At 43.6% G+C, this 21,717-nt stretch overlaps 1 non-coding gene across 1 annotated transcript; it reads left to right on the forward strand.

The window, feature by feature from the left end:
• The first annotated feature begins 1,130 nt into the window (after positions 1–1,130).
• Trnap-cgg (transfer RNA proline (anticodon CGG)) lies at positions 1,131–1,205 on the forward strand. Its single transcript has one exon. It is a non-coding gene; the product is annotated as a tRNA-Pro (tRNA).
• Positions 1,206–21,717: the final 20,512 nt, after the last annotated feature.

Consider the following 21,717-nt stretch of genomic DNA (forward strand, 5'->3'; position numbering starts at 1 on the left):
CGCTGTAAGAAGGGGGGCAAGTTCCTTCACGTGCTCTGTGTAAAATCGAACTGGTATCCCATCAGATCCAGTGGCCTTTCCTCTTTTGAGCGATTTTAATTGTTTCTCTATCCCTCTGTCGTCTATTTCGATATCTACCATTTTGTCATCTGTGCGACGATCTAGTGAGGGAACTACAGTGCAGTCTTCCTCTGTGAAACAGCTTTGGAAAAAGACATTTAGTTTTTCGGCCTTTAGTCTGTCATCCTCTGTTTCGGTACCATTTTGGTCACAGAATGTCTGGACATTTTGTTTTGATCTTCCTACCGCTTTGACATAAGACCAAAATTTCTTAGGATTCTCTGCCAAGTCAGTAGATAGAACTTTACTTTCGAATTCATTGAATGCCTCTCGCATAGCCCTGTTCACATTACATTTCAATTCGCGTAATTTTTGTTTGTCTGCAAGGCTTTGGCTATGTTTATGTTTGGTGGGAAGTTTCCTTTGCTTCCGCAGCAGTTTTCTAACTCGGTTGTTGCACCACGGGGGCTCTTTTCCATCTCTTACGATCTTCCAGAATGAGATTTTCACTCTGCAGCGCAGTGTGCGCTGATATGAAACTTCCTGGCAGATTAAAACTGTGTGCCCGACCGAGCCTCGAACTCGGGACCTTTGCCTTTCGCGGGCAAGTGCTCTACCAACTGAGCTACCGAAGCACGACTCACTCCCGGTACTCCTTTCTTTCAGGAGTGCCAGTTCTGCATGTTTCGCAGGAGAGCTTCTGTAAAGTTTGGAAGGTAGGAGACGAGGTACTGGCAGAAGTAAAGCTCTGAGTGCCGGGCGTGAGTCGTGCTTCGGTAGCTCAGTTGGTAGAGCACTTCCCCGCGAAAGGCAAAGGTCCCGAGTTCGAGTCTCGGTCGGGCACACAGTTTTAATCTGCCAGGAAGTTTCATATCAGCGCACACTCCGCTGCAGAGTGAAAATCTCATTCTGGAAACAACCCCCAGGCTGTGGCTAAGCCATGTCTCCGCAATATCCTTTCTTTCAGGAGTGCTAGTTCTGCATGTTTCGCAGGAGAGCTTCTGTAAAGTTTGGAAGGTAGGAGACGAGGTACTGGCAGAAGTAAAGCTGTGAGTACCGGGCGTGAGTCGTGCTTCGGTAGCTCAGTTGGTAGAGCACTTGCCCGCGGAAGGCAAAGGTCCCGAGTTCGAGTCTCGGTCGGGCACACAGTTTTAATCTGCCAGGAAGTTTCTTACGGTCATGTTTGCACATACTCATCTAATGCATGTTGTACGAAGGTTCTGAAATTTTTCCACTGATTCTCAACACTATCTGTACTTGAGACAAAACTTTTGTGCTGAGCCGTCAAGTACTCTGAAATCCGCTTTTTGTCACTTTTGTTAAACAGAAAAATCTTCCTACCTTTTTTAATATTTCTGCTGTGGGAATGATTCCGTTGGACTGAACTGAAAAACGGGATAAGTACGATGTACTTTCGTGGGAGATGTAAATGCTGTTGGTAATAATAACTTCGTGGAGTGAGCATTCACTGACGGAAGGTTTGGTTGGTGGAACTCTTCACTTTACAGTAATTATTCTACATATTAAAATTGTGTAGTGTATAAATTGGATCGGCATGTGACAAACTTAATCGAGTGATTTCGTTTTGGGAAGCTCGAAACTGAGGTGATCATGCAGTCAGCTGCTTCTGCATGGACACTGTCAACCTGGGTAGTGTAAAAGGGCCAGTGGCCAAACGGATTCCACGAAGTGGATTGTATTAAGATGGCGTAAGACGGACGGAAGTGCAGATGAATAGACGCAACACCCATAGTCTAGTTTCGAATTGACAAGGGATCGGTAATAACAGAGGATGGTGGTCCGGTGCTCTGGCTCTGAGCATTATGGGACTTAATATTTGAGGTCATAAGTCCCCTAGACTTAGAACTACTTAAACCTAACTAACCTAAGGACATCACACACAACCATGCCCGAGGCAGGGTTCGAACCTGCGACCGTAGCAGCAGCGCGGTTCCGGACTGAAGCGCCTAGAACCACTCGGGCACAATGGCCGGCTCCGATGCTCTCCCCAAGAAGTACCGTTTAGGACACGTAGGACACTGAGAGACTAGGTACAGCGTGCGGCCAGGTAAGACACGTGGGAGGACCAAGAAAGTCAACTATCAAGCGTGAATCCAGATTGGGCCGACAGAAATTCATACGAACGGTTTTGTCCGTGGAAAAGCGAAAGCCATTGTCGATGCTTCACGAGTAAAGACGATTGTGACATCGCTGAAGACGCCATTCAAGGAGAATAGTCAGTGGAGAACTGAAATAGATCGCAAAGTCGTCGATGGAAAGAGAGCAAGGGATTCCTGTCGGGAGACAGACCATAATAAGGTTAATGGGTACAGGAAAGAGAACGACGTCAGGATGGAGCCTAGAGGTACCCCATTCTCCTGGATAAAGCTGTCCGACAAGGCTAAACCTACATGTGAAACCTCGATCGTTCAAAATTTCCTGAAGGAAACGAGGCAGGTGGCTTCTGAAGCTCTACGTGTATAGAGACAGAGGATACTAGATATGCAGCAACTGTCGTAGGCTTTCTCCAAATGAAGAAAAAACAGGGCCACAGTCTGGTACTGCAGCAGAAAACCGTTCATGGCACGGGTTGACAAAGTGGCGAGGTGGTCAACAGCAGAAGGTCGCTCTCGATATCCAAATTGTGCAGTGATTAGCAGGTTGCGAGATTCGAGCCCCCGTACCAGACGGCCATGAATCGTAAGTTCCATCACCTTGCAAATACAGCTGGTGAGAGAAATGGGACGGTAGCTGGAAGGAATGTGTATGTCCTTACCAGACTTATGTACAGGTATGACAGGGGCTTCACGCCGGCCTCTGGGAAATGTGCCATCTGCCCAAATGCGATTGTACGTGTGAAGCAGGAAGTTCGTGCCCACAAGAGAACAATGCTGCAACATCTGAATGGGAACATCGTCCAGGCCTGGGCTAGAAGATCGGGAAGACGTGAGAGTTATGATCTAGCTTCCTCACAGTAAAGCCAGCACTGCAGCATTCACGATTTAGATAGGAAAATCGTATCGCCTGATCCTCCTCCACTCATTTCTGAGAGAGAAAGGCGGGATGATAATGGGTGAAGCTTGAAATCTTCGCAAAATAGAGGTAGGGGCTGTCTGAGATAGCAATAGTGTCCACGATGACACCATCTGCTATGGTCTGTCCGGAAATCGGCGAATGGACCTTGGTCCCAGAGAGCCGACGGAGGTTGGCCACACGACGGAAGAGAAAGTAAAGCTGTTGAAAGAACGAGTAAATGAAATCTAGCTACCTTTTTCGCTATCGCGAAGAATGCGACAACACTGCGCACGCAACTGTCTATAATGAATACAGTTCGCCATCGTAGACTGACTGTCTCCGCGCGCGAATCACGTCGCGACAGGCCTCAGTCCACCAGAGGATCGGGACACAGCGCGATAAAGATGAATTGACAGGTATGGAACGTTCTGCGGCGATAAGGATAACGTTCGTGAGATACTCTACCTGGTCATCACAACTGGGGAAATGTTGTCAGTCGAAGGCCGCCAGGGAGGAGTAAGGCCTCCAGTCAGCTTTAGAAAGCTGGCTGTTCTGTTTACACATAGTTGGGGTAGGAGTCAGCAAACGGATAGCACACGGAAAACCGTCGCTCGAGTACATGTCAAAGAGAACGGACCACTCGAGACGACGGGCAAACTGGGCAGTGCAGAACGAGAGGTCCAAAGGAGATCAGATGTTTGTGGTCTCAAATGAATGTGAGTGCTCCAGTGTTCAGACAGACAAGGTTGAGTTCATTGAGAAGTTCAGCCAAGAGGGCACCTCTCGGACAGCTGCTAGAAGATCCTCGAAACAGATGGTACGCAAGAAAGTCACCGAGCAGCAAAAAGCGGTGAGCGAGATGACCAATAAGCGGGATGAAATCTGCCCTGGTGACTCCGAATGATGGAAGGATGTAGACGTTGCAAAGAGAAAAGATCAAGCGCGGAATGCTAACATTTACTGCAACAGCTGGCAGATGGATGTTATGTGAGATGGTTTGGCTATGAATGTCATCCCAGACGAGCAGCATGACTCTACGTGAGGTAGAATGACGTCCTTCGGGGGAAGGACAAAGAGGACCGGAAGGAAACGCGAGAGATGTAAGCCTTGACCCTGCTTACGAGCTATAGCACTCAGTTGGCTGCACAGTTCCCCCACAACCACAGCACGCTGTCTCAGGATGAGTAAAAATGGTTCAAATGGCTCTGAGCACTATGGGCCGGCAGACCCCACCTGGGAAGGTTCGCCTGCCAAGTTGCACGTCTTTTCATCTGACGCCACACTGGAAGACATGCGTATCGATTATGATGAAATAATGATGAGGACAGCGCAATACCAAGTCCCTGAGGGGCATGGCAATAGGACGCGTTGACCACTCAATTAAAAGATCGGAAAGTTACATAAGTATTTAGGATCATGAGTGGTATTTTATTTATTCGTTTATCATCCAGCACCGAACAAAGAACCACAAAATGCGCACCCACGAGAGACCGGAAAAATGTTTCACACAGAGTTTCTAGATCACTTGTCCGTTCTAAACGCGTTTGCGAGACTTCATTTGGCAGTCTGGATTTTTTCGTTCTCTATTCAAATGTTGATCTAATTTAATGGAACCATCGGAGTAACATTCTTCGACACGTGCGCGAAGCAGCGGCTCACAAATAAGTACTAAGAAACGCGAACAGCTGAAACACAGTTTCTCTGTTGCGTATTGTTAGCGGTCGCCGATATATTTTTCCTATTCTTTCAACGTCCGGCAATTGCTTCACCTGCTATTGCGCACGTGCCATCTATAGCGAGACAATTCCATCTGAAAGAATAAAGTATGTAAAAATTGTAGAAATAAAATTTTCACTGAGGTGACAAGTCACAGGGGACCTCCTAATACGGTGTCGGACCTTCTTTTGCCCGGGTTAGTGCAGCAACTCGATGTGCCATGGACCCAATAAGTCGTTGGAAGTCCCGGACAGAAATACTGAGCCATACTGTCTCCTTAGCCGTCCATAAATGTGAAAGTTTTGGCGGTGCGAGATTTTGTGCTCGAACTGACCTCTAGATAATGTCGCATTAATGTTCGATTTTATTCATGATGGACGGTCTGGATGGCCAAACCACTTGCTCGATCTGTCGAGAATGTGCCTCAAACCAATCAGAAACAACTGTGGCCCAGTGACATGGCGCATTGCCATCCATGAAAATTCCATCGTGTTTGGGAACATGAAGTCCATGAATGGCTGCAAATGGTCTCTGAGTAGGCCAACATTTCCAGGGAATGATCGGTTCAATTGGACAAGAGAACCCAGTCCACTACTTGTAAACACAGCTGAAACGATTGTGAAACCACCACCAGCTTCCGCAGTACATTATTGACAACATGGGCACATGGTTTCATGGGGTCTGCACCACACACTGATCCTGCCACGGGGTTTTACCAATTGAAATCGGGACTCATCTGACCAGGCCACGGCTTTCCAGTCGTCTAGGGTCCTATCGATATGGTCACGGTCCAGGGAGAGGTGATGTAGGTTATGTTGTGCTGTTGACAAAGACTCGAGTCGACCGTCTGCGGACATATCTCATCAAAGCCATATGTCGCCGCACTCTCCTAAGGTTCTTCGTACGTCTCACTTTCATTTCTGTGGTTACTTCACGCAGTGTTGCTAGTCTGATGGCACTGAGAACTACGCAAACTCCCCTGCTTCCGTTGTTAAGTGAAGACCGTCAGCCATTGCGTCGCCCGTGGTGATAGGTAGGGAAGACTGGGTACGGTTGTGCCAGGGTACGGTTGTGACAGTCGCCATATTAGCCACACAAAAAAGAATAACCTAGAGAGTGGGAGGGAGACAAAAGCGGCGTGCCTGTCTGGACTTGTGTCACAGTATTGCGTCAGCCGTCGCGCGACAATAACGCTAGCAGCGGTCTACGTTACTTTTCAACAGTCAAAAGTAAGTTTCTTGATTCCATTTCTTTTAATGATTGTTGCTATATGTGTACTGATAAAGTAATGAGAGTTTCTTCTCGTTAAACGTTAAACATCAGTAGTTTAATATCAGTGATTATTTCGCACGTAGAAAATTTTGTATTGCCAGTGCGATGTTTTTCTTGTGGAGGAGTGCGTTGGGTACGGTTGTGACATATTTTCTGGGTACGGTTGTGACATGTTGTAAGCGTACGGTTGTGAAAAATTTTCTGGGTACCGTTGTGACACGAAGATAATTATTTTTTTCTAGATGCCCAGAAAGAGGTTGAGGAAGACTGACAGAGGGCAGTGCGGCATTACAAAATATGAAGACGCTTATAAAGAAGTGAAATACGGGAGTTCTATACGCAGAGCCGCGGAAATGCACGAAGTTAATCGCATGTCTTTGCTACGATACATTCGTAAACGCGATGGAGTCACTGCAGGCCAGAATGAAGACAGCGTCACCATGCGATATGTCGCACATAATAAAGTGTTCTCTGAGGAGCAGGAACAGCAGCTGGCACTTTATATAACACGATGCGCAGAAATATATTTTGGCCTTTCTCCGAAAGAGATGCGGAAGCTAGTTTTCGAACTCAGTACTAAATACAATCTGAAGCGACCTGCTACTTGGCTCGAGAATGAGATGGCTGGCGAGGAATGGTTTCGTTCATTCATGAATAGAAATCCTTCAGTCTGTGTTCGCGTAGCTCAAGCAACTATCCTTTCAAGAGCAACGAGCTTTAATAAAACAAATGTAAAAGCTTTTTATGACAATTTGCAAACTGTTATGGACAGACAGAAATATGAACCACAGGATATATACAATGTTGACGAAACAGGCGTCACTACTGTCCAAAAACCTGACAAAGTAGTAGCAAGACGTGGGGTACGCCAAGTGGGGGCTCTTACTTCAGCTGAGCGAGGCACATTAGTCACAGTTGCTTTTGCAGTAAATGCCTTGGGGAATACTATGCCTCCTCTATTTATATTTCCACGGGTTAGTTATCGTGATAATTTTGTTAGGAATGGACCTGTAGGATCAATAGGGACTGCAAATCCTTCAGGATGGATGCAAGATGAATCGTTCATAGTATTTCTCCAACATTTTAAGAAATTCTCTAATGCTTCTCAAACGCATAAAGTGTTGCTATTGCTAGATAACCATTCCTCACACATCCACATCAACACACTGGATTTTTGTAAAGAAAATGGAATCACATTGCTTTCATTTCCTCCACACTGTTCGCACAAACTTCAACCCTTGGATAGATCTGTGTTCGGACCCTTCAAGAAAGCTATAAATACTGCTTGTGATGGCTGGATGCGGAGTCACCCTGGAAAAACAATGACAATCTACGATATACCAGGTATTATCAAAACTGCTATGCCTCTGGCTTTCACACAATCGAACATTCAGGCTGATTTCTGCAAAACGGGTATTCACCCCTAAAATCGTAATGTATTTCAAGAAACTGACTTTGCATCTTCCTTTGTTACAGACAGAGCCAACCCTGACACAGAAAAGAACACCTGTGCAACACCATCTCTTGAAATGCACACACCGAACCCTGAGATTAGGAAAAACAATGCTGGAGTTAACAATGAAATACCACAGTTTTTAACACAAGAATTTGGCTTTTCACCATCGTCTGAAATAGAAAGACCTGACTCTGGAGAGAACAATCCTGAACGCAATGATGAATTGGAGCCACTTTAAGCTTCTTTATTATGCGAATCTTCAATCCCAAGCTCAAGTGGTATTGAGCTAACTGCGTCATTCTCAGCCACTCCACCTGTTTTCTCGCCTGAAATTGTTCGGCCTTTTCCTAAGCCTCCGCAAAGAAAAACAAGAGGTTCCAGAATTAAAAAGTCAACCATTTATACAGACACGCCTGAAAAAGAGGCAGTCAGGCAAGAATATGACGAAAAAGAAAAACGATTGAAGGCTCAGCAGGTAAAGAAACATCTTACTGAATCAAGAGGAATAAATAAAGGAAATGGAAAAAACAAAGCAAAGAAAAGGAAGATACCACCATCGTCATCGGATGAAGAAGATTATTTCTGTCTGGTTTGCTTAGGCCCATATTCAAAAAGTAGGCCTGGCGAAAATTGGATAAAATGTCAAGGAAAATGTGAGCGCTGGTCCCACTTGGAGTGCGCAGGTGGCAGTCGGTTTTACATTTGTCATAATTGTGATGAGTCAGACTAGATCTCAGTGTCGTGCCTTTGCACTTTTAGAACTAAGAATCAACCTTATATTTCTACTGTTCTTTGTTTTTTTGTGATCATATTTACACAAATGCTTAGATTTTCCTTGAATAAGACATTTTAAGATTTTTGTTTCAATGGTTTTTATAATGCCTATTTATTTATATGTTTTGTATTTCAACACACTTATTATATTGTATAGTTCGATATTTTAGTTAAATTCTTTTGCTGATTGAAATATGATGACTGTTATAATAACAGCTATAGATGCTAGAGTTCCTTATTAATTACAAGCTATTAAAGTGTTCCAAGATAATATTTGTTTTGTTGCATAAAAGTTAAATTTTTACAGAAGAAGATTATATTGCCATTATGTTAGATATTAGTTGCTATAAAACTGATTTTATATTATTTTGATGCAATATTTAACGTGTCACTACAGACCCCAGGTACTGTCACAACCGCTCTCGGGATGTGGTCGGTTGTGACATTTTTCATTTTTTTTCCAATTTGCTCCTGTGAGATAACCATTGTAACTAGCGACAAAATTTTAATATTTTCATTTCGACAAATGTACACTGTACTATAAAAAACATTTTTAATCTATCTAACTCGCAGAGTAACAACAATATAGGGAATCAAATGAAAATAGTTACAACCATACCCAGTTTACCCTAATGCCTGAAATTTGGTATTCTTGGCACACTCTTGTCTCTGTGGATACCGGAATGTTGAATTCCCCAACTAATTCCAAATGGAATGCCCCATGCGTCTAGCTCCAGCTACCGTTCCGCTTAATTCCCGTCGTGCCGCCATAATCACGTCGGAAACATTTCCACATGAATCACCTGAGTACAAATGACAGCTTCGTAAACGGACTGTCAAATGGTTCAAATGGCTCTGACCACTATGGGACTTAACTTCTGAGGTCATCAGTCCCCTAGAGCCGGCTGGGGTGGCCGAGCGGTTCTAGGCGCTACAGTCGGGAACTGCGCGGCCACTACGGTCGCAGGTTCGAATCCTGCCTCGGGCATGGATGTGTGTGATGTCTTTAGGTTAGTTAGGTTTAAGGAGTTCTAAGTTCTAGGGGGCTGATGACCTTAGAAGTTAGGTCCCATAGTGCTTAGAGCCATTTGAACCAAGTCCCCTAGAACTTAGAACTACTTAATCCTAACCAACCTAAGGACATCACACACAACCATGTCTGAGGCAGGATTCGAACCTGCAACCGTAGCAGTCGCGCGGCTCCAGACTGTATCGCCTACAACCGCTCGGCCACTCCTATGGACTGTCCTTTTATAACTTGTATACGCGATACAACCGCCATGTGTATTTGAGCATATCGCTTCCCCAGGACTTGAGTCACGTCAGCGTAAACAGGAAGTGCATAGGTACACGTTCATTTCTGGTGGCTAGTTGTCTTTACACTGAGAGACGAAGAAATCTTGAAGCAAAATTAAAAAAACTTCTTTTAGTTTACAAACGCTTTTCATTAAGTAATTCTGTGTGCTTATGACTTCTTTAGAGACGTGGAGTAGCTGAGTCCATCAATATTCACTCCAGCAAAAGTAAGAATTACTTTGGCCTGCGTCTGCTGCGTCATAGGTGCCAATACGACTGTTGCTGCTGGGATAGTGAAAAGATGGGGCCATAAAGGCTTATTGGGCGGGCTGGCGAGATGCGCGCGGCGCGCAGACGACAGACGGCAGGCATTACCTGGTCCGCTCTAATTAATGCCGTTCTGGGCGCCGCGCACCGCCATTACACGTGAGAATAATGACAGATGAGTCGGGCCGAGTGCTCCGCCTGAGATATGTAACTGCCGCGCGCTGCCGCGTACGTGGTAATTGCACCGCTAATGCTGCTTACACCAACCGGCTGGCAATCTAATTACATATTTGGCCCCTTGCTAATTGTTATAACGGTCCCCGTTTCAAGTGTGGGCCGCGCCAAGTAGTTATCCCACAGAAACGGCACAACTTTGGAAACAGGTTGCACTAAATTCGACTCAGTTTCACCAAGGACACAATTGGCTTATGGCTGCCATATTCATGAACGTGAAAAACCCTCATACTGGACTTCAGTTTTTCGTCACGTTATCTTCATTTTGCAAGAAATTATTTCAAGACATCGAAAGTTCTCAAAAGAAAAGTGCGAAGAGGATCCAGACTCAAATGGTATTCGTCCTACATAATCTTGATATTATCACTCATTACTTTTCGTATTATATTATCTATGAATGCTATTGCAGTTAAATTAGGGAAGCCAAATATTTTAAACTGCGATAAATTATATGCAAGAATAGCCCGCAGTTTTACCTACACACCCTACTCTACTTCCACATCTACGTCTACATGGATACTCTGCCAACCACATTTAAGTGCCTGGCAGAGGGTTCATCGAACCACCTTCACAATTCTCTATTATTCCAATCTCGCATAGCGTGCGGGAAGAATGAACACCTATATCTTTCAGTACGAGCTCTGATTTCCCTTATTTTATCGTGGTGATCGTTCCACCCTACGTATGTCGGTGTCAAAAATATATTTTCGCATTCGGAGGAGAAAGTTGGTGATTTGAATTTCGTGAGAAGATTCCGTCGCATCGAAAAACGCCTTTTTTTTAATGATGTCCATCCCAAATCCTGTGTCGTTTCTGTGACACTCTCTCCAATATTTTGCGATAATACAAAATGTGATGCCTTTCTTTGAACTTTATCGATGTACTCAATCAGTCCTATCTGGTAAGGATCCCACACCGCGCAACAGTATTTTAAAAGAGGACAGACAAAGTAGTGTAGGCAGTCTCCTTAGTAGGTCTGTTACATTTTCTAAGTGTCCTGCCAATAAAACGCAGTCTTTGGTTAGCCTTCCACACAACATTTTCTGTGTTCCTTCCAATTTAAATTGTTAGTAATTGTACTACCATGGTATTTAGTTGTATTTACGCCTTTTAGATTAGACTGATTTATCGTGTAACCGAAGTTTAAAACGTTCCTTTTAGCAGACATGTGGATGACCTCACACTTTTCGTTATTTAAGGTCAACTGCCACTTTCCGCCGTGCGGTTAAAGGCGCTGCAGTCTGGAACCGCGAGACCGCTACGGTCGCAGGTTCGAATCCTGCCTCGGGCATGGATGTTTGTGATGTCCTTAGGTTAGTTAGGTTTAACTAGTTCTAAGTTCTAGGGGACTAATGACCTCAGCAGTTGGGTCCCATAGTGCTCAGAGCCATTTCAAGCCATTTGCCACTTTCCGCACCATTCCGATATTTCTTCTAAATCGTTTTGCAGTTTGTTTTGACCTCCTGATGACTTTATTAGTCTGAGTATAACTTATTACGCTGGCTAATCAGAAATATTTCCTTGACGATATTTTTAGTAAGACATGAAATGTATTCACAGTTGTAAATATGGACAACCATCAGCTGTATAATGGAATGAAGACAACGAAAATTTGTGCCGGATCGGCACTCCAACCCGGATTTCCACGCTTATCGCGAGCGGTTGCCTTACCATTTGGCAGTCTGAGAACGACTCACAGCCAGAAACAGACTTCCATTCGTCGTTTACCATGTGTCTACAACTTGTATTCGTGCATCTTTTATGTAGGGTGATGCCTTCAGAAGGCGGATAGGCGGACCTCCACGATTGGCAGCGGTCGGAGAGACCATCCAAGGCTGGTCACATCTGACATGTTGCAGCGAACTGATGTCATTCGCGAGGACAGACGCATTACGACTCGGCAGGTCATTTGTCAGTCAGCAAAGGAAGTGTGGATGCAATTATCCGCACTATTGGATATTCCACAGTGTGTGCAAGATGGGTCCCGCAGTGTCTAACGGTGGATCGTAAATCGCAAAGAAAAACATTTGTCTTGATTAGTTGCAACGTTCTTAAGCTGAGAGGTAGGCCTTCTTTTCCCGGATTGTGACAGGTGACTAAACCTGGGTTCACCATTTTGAGCCAGAGACAAAACGACAGTCGGAATGTCGCCGTTACCACTCTACACAGAAGAAAAGATTCAATGCATCAGCTTCCGCCGGGAAAGCCACGATCATCGTATTCCGGGTCTGTGAAGGTTTGATTATCATTGATGTGATGCCATGAGGTGGTACCATTAATTCGCCGGCCGGTGTGGCCGTGCGGTTCTAGGCGCTTCAGTTTGGAACCGCGTGATCGCTACGGTCGCAGGTTCGAATCCTGCCTCGGGCATGGATGTGTGTGTTGTCCTTAGGTTAGTTAGGTTTAAGTAGTTCTAAGTTCTAGGGGACTAACGAACACAGATGTTAAGTCCCACAGTGCTCAGAGCCATTTGCACCATTTTTGAACCATTAATTCAGAAGCTTATGTCAATACATAAACAAAACTCAAGACGCGCTTCTGGCGGCTTCGGCACCACAGGAACTCAGGAGATTAAAAGGAAGATCAGCTTTGGCCGTAATATTGATGCTTTATTCATAACAAAATCGATTTTCAATCACATAGTGATCATCTTCAGTGCTGTGGTGTACAAATTAAACTCATAGGCACTGGTAACAAGTTATTATCAGTAACCATAGCTGAGAAACGATCACAACAGATGTGATTGAAAATCGATTTTGATACCAATAAATAATCAATATTACGGCCGACGTTGACCTTCCTTTTCAATTTCACATATATGGCCGTTTTACACACAGCACTCCATGGTGTCACCAATCAACCCAGGAGATGTTTTGCTGCAACACGATAACGCTCTGTCCCACACAAGTCTGAGGACTGCTGAACACATCGCAAAACTGGGTTGGACAGCGTTACCCCACCCACACTACAGCCCTAACCTAGCACCCTCGGACTTCCACTTGTTTGGGCCATTAAAGGATGTCATTTGGTGGAATACATTTTGAGAACGATGAGGAGGTGATTCACACAGTGAAGCAATGGCTCCGCCACCAGGACAAGGATTGGTACCGACAGGGCATACACCCCCTTCTTTCGCGCTGGAGGAAGATCATAGAACGGGATGGAGATGACGCGGAAAAAAGGGTATGTAGATAAAACACCATTCTTTCGAGTATGTAGTTCTCATTATCTTCAATAAAGAATTGTTGAAGAAAAAAAATGAAGTGCATTACTTTCTAGGCAACACTCGTACTTTACGCGTAACGACCACGAAGATATGATAATAGGTTCACAGATGGTTCATCGGCAGAATGATTTTCTGTGCGACCCTTTATTTGCCTCATTTTATCTCCACATTGTCTGTAGATACGCATTTAGTTGCAGAGTAATCGCAGTTTCTACCCTGAGATAAGATTCTTGAAATTTTCTAAGCAGTTTGTCACGAGATGTACAGCAGCTTACTTTGAGCGTCGACCAGCTAAGGTTTTCCACTATTTCCACTATACTCTCTCGCCAGAGGTGCCTGTGAGTACTCGCGCTGCCCTTGTTTGTAAACACGGTGTATCCCATGTCAGTGTGCCCTGTTGTTCATTATTATGCTGTCACATAATGTTACCAGAGGAAGAGGCTCGTGTCGCACGTGTAACTTTTCCATACGAAGAAGTTTTGAATGGATCCAGGGCTTTTGACAAAACAGTGGTTTTCATAATGAGGGATATCTGACCAGATTACAAGTTAAGAAGGAGCGAAGTATATGTAGAAAGTATTGAATAACTTACATAAGCGCCTCTTCTAATGAACGAAAGGAAATTATGGGTTATCGTTAGTAGAGGGACAAACTTCGCGACACGACATGCTGCATTGTTGCCAAATTTATTCAAGATGGCAGCGATGACGTCATCCAATATGGCGGCTTTTGGCAGGAGAATAGTACAATTGTGCTACGTCCGCTAACCTACCCCCCAAACAAATGGAGGGAAGTTTGAATTTTGACGGGAAAATAGGCCAATTGTGCTACGTCCACTAACCTAAGCCTCCAGAAGAAAATATGGCGCCACGTTTGAATTCCAACACGATAATGCATGCAAAGACTGTACTTGTCTTTTGAGTATGGATTATCATTTATTAACATACATTATCATTTATTGTCATTTATTATCATTCATTATCACTTATTATCATTTATTATCATTTATTATTATTTATTATCATTTATTATTATTTATTATTATTGACCTGCCTCCACTAGAAAATTCCCTCCAAATTCATATTCCAACAGGATAATGGCTGCAAAACGTTGCTCTTGTTTATTATTACTCATTATTATTTATTAACATTCATTATCATTAATTGTCATTTATTATCATTCATTATCATTTTTATCATTCAATATCATTTATTATTATTATTATTTATTATTATTATAGGCCTACATCCACACGATAATGTCTCGAAAACTGCACTTCTTGTATTATTATCATTTATTATTTATTCAAGATATGCGATTTTCTCGGCGAGAAAGCCATTTTCCTTACATCCATAACAAAAATCTATCACAAGTTCAAATTCCGACACCATAATTGATCACTCGTACGAACATTCTCCCTCACTTATCTTTTTTCACTGGTAGCCTATCATAATCGCGTCAAATAATAAACTGCTCTTATAGTAACATAAGTCACGTCCTTTGATTTTGCAGGGGGGGACAGACTGAAGACTTTGTTTCAAGCAGTGCGGTCACCACTTGTTCCCCAACACAGTCAGCACACACATCTTTCATATCGCAGTGCAGTCACCACGACGTCCGCGCTCCAGCTGAAATACTTCAAATCCTCGCCACCCCCTGGCCAGTGCGCGGAGACACTGCCGATGCCTGTCACGTGAGGCGACCGGTCACTCGCGGTGGACTGGCGGTACGCTGGGGGCGAGCTCAGCGATTGCTCCCACGTCGTAAACATATTTTCGCTGGACACGCTGGAACTTGCCGGGTCTGACGTCACAGCAGTCCCTTGTTCGCTCACCACGTGTATTCGTCGCCTGTGTGTACTGAAATTATGATTGGGTGCGTGCCTGTGGGCTGTGCAACATGGCCCAGGGCACATCTCGGATTGCTGTTTTGTGATAACGTGATAGATATACTGTATGGTTAAATAAGTTGTTCGAAAAATATAAATAGAGTGTTCTCAATGATTACACGCGCCTGCAGCGCAGATCAAAGTGATTAGTTTTCCGTCACCATCTCGGTTGCATGCGAGTAGTATATGTTTTTCTGGCTCGTTAATCGTGTGTGTCAACGAGCTATGAGCTATTCTGACAATAGACATGAAGGCAGGTCCAGACCTGAGACGCCGGCGGTATACATGATAAGAACAATGCAGCTTTCACGTGTGTGAGGCGGGGGCGTCGTTTGCGGTCGGCTGTCACGAGCGCTCGGAAGCTGAACTTGGCTGGAGACTCTGGAACCCCCTTCCCAGCCGACCGCACGCGCGTGCGGCCTGCCTTGGAGCGTAATCTAAAGGGCATAAGCGATATAAATTTCTCCGGTGATAGGTGCGAATGCGGCTGTGTTGAGGTCATGGTTGGGAGGAGGCCGAGCAGAGACTTTTGGCCGATTTCGCAGCTGGGGGGTGTTTGGGCGCGTCTGTTGCACTATTTTGCGAGCATGTCTGTGCACTGTGCGGTGCTTTATTTGGAGAATTTAAGAGCACAGAGCTCGTCTGCTGATATTGTGTACTGCATTATTTAAGAGCTGTTTGCTATTATCTGGTGAAATTAGGAGTTGTTTATGTGTTTGTGGCCTGTGTCAGATGACCACAGTCGGATCAGTGCTGGTGTTTTGTGACAAATGTACTGAAAGACTAAATAAAAGGGCTCCAAATAAATAGAGTGCAGCCCCTCCGTACTTCCCCAAGCAGCACAGTGCAGTCTGAGTGGTTTTTGCGCAAAAACTGTAATCTGGTCAGACTGTGAGTGAGTCAACAAGTAATCGGACAAATTTATGTGTAGAGGAGTTAGAGGTCTCGATTGGAATGAATTTCTTGGTGGGTGTGGTTGTGTTGCCACATGTAGTGCACTACTGGAGTTCAGAAACTGCCTTATGTCAGCCTTACATATCGAAACCTATGAGATGCAGAAGTTTCAAAAAGATATGTCCCAAATAAATAAAGTACACTCTTTAAAGCTTCGATCAGCCTATGGACTGAAATTATTTCCGAAAATTGGAGTTGTTTGGCTATTTGGACGTATATGTTTTGCATTATTTACGAGCGGTCCGCATGTCTAGACTGTGCTGTGAGTTATTTATAACTGTTTACAATTAGCAGGCGTGTGTCTAGAGCATTATAAATGAGTTATGTAGGAGTGTTTTGCAGGTCTGTACGGTGTGGAACATGTCGGTGTGATACATACACTCCATTCCTAAATAAGGTAAATAGGTTCCTCCATCCATGGGCCTAGCGCAGGGTGAGTCCTTTTACCCGAAACGTGAACGAAGAGGTTGAGTGCTGGTGAGTTAGTTTAGTGGTGATGAGCTTAGTTTGCAACAATTTTCTTAGGTTGGTGGGGGGAGCGCAAGTGATCATTGTTTACTCTCAGATTTCAAACTTGGCGCTGGTTCCTAGGGAGAGGTGGCGGTCAGGTTGCTGAGGTTGGTAGAGAAAGCAGAAGTGTCCTTTCTTTACTGCTAGAATTCAAATTCGGCGCTGGTTCCTAGAGAGAAGTGGCTGTCTGGTCCTCGAAACGTGGTTGTAATGAGGTAGTTGAACACCTTTGCATACATATATGAAATTGTAAATTGAATTATTTAATATGATTAAAAACGAAATGGAATTAAGCACTTAGGTATTTTACAGAAGACTAGGTCCGTCGCGTGTATGGTGGGTGTGTGACGTATGAGGGGCGGGGGCGGCGCAGCGATTGTACAGTTATTACTTGCGCGCGAGATACAGTCAATTAGCGAGCGTTCTAGTGCGGACCAAACGTGCTGTTATATGGTCATGGCGGATTCCACTGTCGAGCAAACTTTGCCGCCAAAAGTGTAGCACTGCGTTCTCGCCTGCACAAGGACACGTGGTGGACGGTGAGCGGTCGGCATCGACAGGTCTGAACATGCCCAGGAAAACAACTTTGCGGCCAAAAGTGTAGCAGGGAACAGCCGACCGTTGTGTGATTCACCTCTGAGGCAAACAATTTTGGCGGGAAACGTGCAGAGGCGACGAGTACACGTGGTGAGCGAACAAGGCACTGCTGTGACGTCAAAATCGGCAAGTTCCAGCGTGTCCAGCGAAAATATGTTTACGACGTGGGAGCGATTGCTGGGCTCGACGCCAGAGTTCCGCCAGTCCACCACGAGCGGCCGGGCGCCTCACGTGACAGGCATCGGCAGTGTCTCCGCACACTGGGCAGGGGGTGGCGAGGATTTGAACTAATTCAGTTGGAGCGCGGACGTCGTGGTGACTGCACTGCGATATGAAAGATGTGTGTGCTGACTGTGTTGGGGAACAAGTGGTGACCGCACTGCTTGAAACAAAGTCTTCAGTCTGTCCCCCCCCTGCAAAATCAAAGGACGTGACTTATGTTACTATAAGAGCAGTTTATTATTTGACGCGATTATGATAGGCTACCAGTGAAAAAAGATAAGTGAGGGAGAATGTTCGTACGAGTGATCAATTATGGTGTCGGAATTTGAACTTGTGATAGATTTTTGTTATGGATGTAAGGATAATGGCTTTCTCGCCGAGAAAATCGCATATCTTGAATAAATAATAAATGATAATAATACAAGAAGTACAGTTTTCGATACATTATCGTGTTGGAATTTGAATTTGGCGCAATTTTCTACTGGATGTAGGCCTATAATAAATAATAATAATAATAATAATAATAATAATAGATAATGAATGATAATAAATGACAATTAATGATAATGAATGTCAATAAATAATAATGAATAATAATAAACGAAAGTAAGGTTTTGCAGCCACTATCCTGCTGGAATATGAATTTGGAGGGAACTTTCTAGATGAGGCAGGTCAATAATAATAAATAATAATAAATGAAAACAAATAATACTAAATGATAATAAATGATAATGAATGATAATAAATGACAGTGAATGATAATAAATGTTAATAAATGATAATCATTAATAATAAAGACCAGTATGGTCTTTGCATGCATTATCGTGTTGGAATTCAAACTTGGCTCCATTTCTCCTTCTGGAGGCTTGGGTTAGTGGACGTAGCACAATTGGCCAATCTTCCCTCCAAAATTCAAATTTCCCGCCTTTTTTTTGGGGGTTAGGTTAGTGGATGTAGCACAATTGGACTATTCTCCTGCCAAAAGCCGCCATCTTGGATGACGTCATGCGATGTTGCCAAGTCTACTTGCCACCATCTTGGATGACGTCATCGCCGCCATCTTGAATAAATTTGGCAACAATGCAGCGGGTCGTGACCCGAAGGTTGTCCCTCTACTATCGTTAGTTCCTGCATATTGGAAGATATCATTTTCAGTTCTTTTGTGTTCACGTTTAAACAATTCGTTTTTACAAGATATACAGTTGATTAATCTCAAGAACCCTCCTGTGAAGCTGAGATCTCTCTTGTGCGGCAGTGTGTTGACATTCAGTTTGGAAGGAAGAAAGAATGGAAGGAAGGATACAATTTAATCGGTATCGAGATCATTATAGGGTTAGGCGGAATTCAGTTTTAGAACGGTTCACAGAAATTCTCCCAGCATTCCGCGGAAATGATTTAGTAAAGCCCCGAAAACTTAACAGGATGGACTGACAGGATTGGTACTGACACACTACATATCCAAAAAGTAGATCAAGTGTCTTAGTTAATATACCACCTTAGTGAAAGCTCTATTTGGAGGTACGCAGTGGTGGAAGAAATTTTAAGCCACCACATAAATCACTCTTTTACAACCCTGGCAGGAAACGTGTCAGATTCCCACTCTTCCGTGAAGTCCAGCATTGAACATGAACTGACTTACACTTTTGAGATTCTCAAATGTTGTGCTAGAAAATGAGTAGTAATGGGTAAACAACTGAGAACATTCAGTGGTATTTCAGGGAAACTCTGCTTAATAACATTCTCTGTTGACTTGGCATAGAATCTTACACATTAACTGAACTATTTCCGGTTTGGAACCGGCCAGCTTAGGTCCTACAACATTGTTTGTGCCGTGAAATGGACGCCACATTTTAACAGAGAGTAAAATAAAATATTAAACTTTAATTACGATAAAAACATAGATTGATGTTTTATTCAATACTTTGGTAGAAATTCTTATTTTTGGCACTATGATGGCTAATGAAATGCCAATATCTCTTGACTCATCCAATTTTAAAATAGATATTTTATCAATTAAACTCACCAGCAGAAGACGGAGGAGGCATACGTAATCGAACATCCGTTTTGGTGATGTAGAAAAGGTCATTAGAAACGTTCAGAATTAAACAATAAATAAGGTACGATGTATCAAGCCAGCTGTAATAATGAATTTGCGTATCAAACGTTGTTTTCCTCCACATACTACCTCAAAACACGTTAAGTCCCATATACGAGCGCTTTGATGACTCACCGGAAGAGAAAATTTTTTCTGAACAAATTATGTGCCCTAGCACTTACGAAAGTGCTAAACATCTTATCCTTGTTGGAAATCAAATATTGCTTAATTCATATCTATATACCTACTTTGCTTATTACTGCACAATCATGGTAGAGGGTACTTAGTAAAACATACAATTTTAGTTCTATTATGTTCGAGTATGGAACCAGTAAAAAATGGCTGCCTATAACCACGTCGTCTGCCATAATACCTCTGATCATTTCTCATGGATTCTGTACAAAATATACCGCGTCGGCAGCAAATCGGCTGCCTAGTTTTTCTCGAATCCTGATTCTCAAAATTTTCTCATCATAGTTTTCGCGCATTCATCTCCTTTCTTCCAGAAAGTGTAAATCCACCACGTATTTCCGTTACACTTTCGTATGGGCTCCAATGACGCATAGCGATCCTAGCAGTGCATTTTTGTGTTCATTAGATACCTGCTGTCATGTGTACTTTGTAATGACTCCAAATGTTCGATGGTACTCCAGAATTATTCGCACTAAAGTCTTATATGCAGCTACTATTAATGACGCGTATCACTTTCTTAGAACCTTACCTACAAATCTGAGCCTTTCCTCAGCTTTCTCCGCTACTTTATTCTCGTGTTCGTGGTGGTGGTGGTGGGTAGTGTTTAACGTCCCGTCGACAACGAGGTCATTAGAGACGGAGCGCAAGCTCGGGTTAGGGAAGGATTGGGAAGGAAATCGGCCGTGCCCTTTCAAAGGAACCATCCCGGCATTTGCCTGAAACGATTTAGGGAAATCACGGAAAACATAAATCAGGATGGCCGGAGACGGGATTGAACCGTCGTCCTTCCGAATACGAGTCCAGTGTGCTAACCACTGCGCCACCTCGCTCGGTCGTGTTCGTCCCATGTGGTATAACGTGTATTTAAATTCTTCCAAAAACTACCATAATTTACGTCTTATCTTGTAGCCGGACTGTGTAAGGTTCTTTCACTTTATTGTGGACATTGTATTATATTTAACCATAGTTACAGGCCGATTTCATTCAGTACACCAAGCAATCACACTAAATTGATTCACATATCCTTAAGACCATCCGGTAACGATTCTCTTCTGTAGAGAGCAACATAGCCGATGACCATCCTGGGAGTGGTGCTAACGGTAATGATAAATAGGTTATGGGTACTGAGAACATTAACGCTCCTACGATGCTTTCGGTAACACATCTAATGTTACTGTTGTTTCCATACAGCATCCACCGTTCTCTTAGTGAAAAAACTGCTCGATGCTGTCCTGTACTTACGTCGATACCTCATTAAGCTGGAGGTCCTATATCTGTTGCTCATCTGTTCGCAAATGCTGTCCGTAACTTTAAAATTTATACACTTAAAGGAGGTGTGTCAAATTACATATATATTTAAACCGACAAGCAATACATCAGATTAAATTCAAATTCTCTCGTTAACAGTTTTAGGACACAACTGCTTATAGTTCCAAATAAAGCAATGGTTCCTGCGGTAGGTGCTGCAACCTCCATTTCATGGGATTACATATGATGACTGGTATCTAACTACGTTAACATTTCTATGTCGCTGTACAATACCCAAAACCTAGCGCCATGGATATGCATTGCAAGTAAATATTATAGCTCTGCAAAATCGCACTATATTTAAGTTCAAGTTGAGAGGATAGGAAACACGAGCTGGAAAAGTCTTAAGGCTTGATTCTTTACGTTTGATATCTAAATCCAATATTTAACCCTTTTTTTATGACGTGAATAAATGAGTAGTGAAAAATGACGATCCTTCAAGTGATCACAAAATTATTATTATTTACGACTACTGTCTAGTTCTGAATCAAAATAGCTATTCTACGATTCTGACAAAAAACAGCTGTGATACTTCCTGGCGGATTGGAACTCGGGACCTTTGCCTTTCGTGTGCAAGTGCTATGCCAACTGAGCTACCCAAACACGACTCAGGACCCCTCCACACAGCTTTACTT

This window comes from Schistocerca serialis, chromosome 3, assembly GCF_023864345.2.
Source record: "Schistocerca serialis cubense isolate TAMUIC-IGC-003099 chromosome 3, iqSchSeri2.2, whole genome shotgun sequence".
Taxonomy (NCBI): Eukaryota; Metazoa; Arthropoda; class Insecta; order Orthoptera; family Acrididae; genus Schistocerca; species Schistocerca serialis.